The sequence below is a fragment of the Grampus griseus genome, assembly GCF_964374135.1.
Source record: "Grampus griseus genome assembly, chromosome: X".
In the NCBI taxonomy this organism is placed as follows: domain Eukaryota; kingdom Metazoa; phylum Chordata; class Mammalia; order Artiodactyla; family Delphinidae; genus Grampus; species Grampus griseus.
In genome coordinates this window covers 42,634,912-42,636,258 of record NC_138999.1, presented here as the reverse complement: position 1 = coordinate 42,636,258, position 1,347 = coordinate 42,634,912, and the positions used below count along the sequence as shown (strand labels likewise).

General features: G+C 45.7%; 1 pseudogene across 1 annotated transcript; it reads right to left on the bottom strand.

Annotated features, from left to right (window-relative positions):
• Positions 1-467: 467 nt before the first annotated feature.
• LOC309839279 (cytochrome c oxidase subunit NDUFA4-like) lies at positions 468-869 on the bottom strand (annotated as a pseudogene). The gene has a single exon. The product of its transcript is annotated as a cytochrome c oxidase subunit NDUFA4-like (transcript).
• Positions 870-1,347: the final 478 nt, after the last annotated feature.

Below are 1,347 nucleotides of genomic sequence, written 5' to 3'. Positions count from 1 at the left end.
CTAAGCCTGTGCACCACAACTAGAGAGCCCGCGTGCTGCAACTACAGAGCCCACATGCTCTGAAGCCCATGTGCCATAACTAGAGAGAAGCCCGTGCGCTGCAACGAAAGATCCCACGTGCCTCAACTAAGACCCAATATAGCCAATAAAGGAGTCAAATTCATAGAAACGTAAAGTAGAAAGGTGGTTGCCAGGGGCTGGGGGAGGGGGAAATGGGGAGATGTTTAATGGGTCTAGAGTTTCAGGGTTTTTTTTCAAGTTTCAGACTATTTATTAAGCAGTGTAAACCCCAACACAATACACCAACATGATTTCGTGCGTTTATTTATTTATTTTTTGCTTTTTGGCCGTACCACGCAGCACGTGGGATCTTAGTTCCCCAACCAGGGATCGAACCGGCGCCCCCTGCAGTGGAAGTGCCAAGTCTTAACCTCTGGACCACGAGGGAAGTCCCTGATTTCGTGCATTTAGAGGGGAAATGTTTCCTGGTTAAGTGGAAAATTGTGCAGATGGCTTCTGGAAGACCTTCATTCTAAGCAGCTTTATAATGAAACATTTCATTTAGAAGTCTGGACCTTCTTTCTTCAATTTGCTGTAATCTACATTCACTGAGTAGAACTTGTACTGATCATTGGGACCCAGTTTTTTCCAGGGTGCTGGGTTACTCTTTCTGTCTCAACTGACATCTGGATTGAACAATGCCTGGCGCAAGACATACAGTGTTGCTCCAGTACCTCCCGCTTCAATAAATATGAAGAGGGGGATCAAGCTAAGATGCTTCTTGGCCTGACCGATGATTAGGCGGAGCATGGTTGTGACAGAAGCCTCGAGTCCAGACGGAGAGAACAATAAACTTGCAAGACCCAGGACTAAACAGTCTCTGCGCCGAGCAGAGTTTCAGTTTTGCAAGATGAAAAAGTTCTGGAGATCTGTTTCACAACAATGTGAATATTCTTAACATTCCTGAACTGTACATTCAAAAATGGTTAAGGTGGTAAATTTTATGTTATGTATACTTTGTTACAATTAAAAGTACATGGACACCTACTATGTGCCTGGCATTCTGGTTCATCTTTGTACACCCAGTGCCTGTATATCATGAATACTCCTCATCTTCCCTCTCAGCAACTTTTTAAATTTATTTATTTATTTATTTATTTATGGCTGCGTTGGGTCTTCGTTGCAGCGAGTGGAGGCTGCTCTTCGTTGTGGTGCGCAGGCTTCTCATTGCGGTGGCTTCTCTTGTTGAGGAGCACGGGCTCTAGGCACGCGGGCTTCAGTAGTCGTGGCTCGCGGGGTCTAGAGCACAGGCTCCATAGTTATGGCACACGGGCTTAGTTGCTCCGC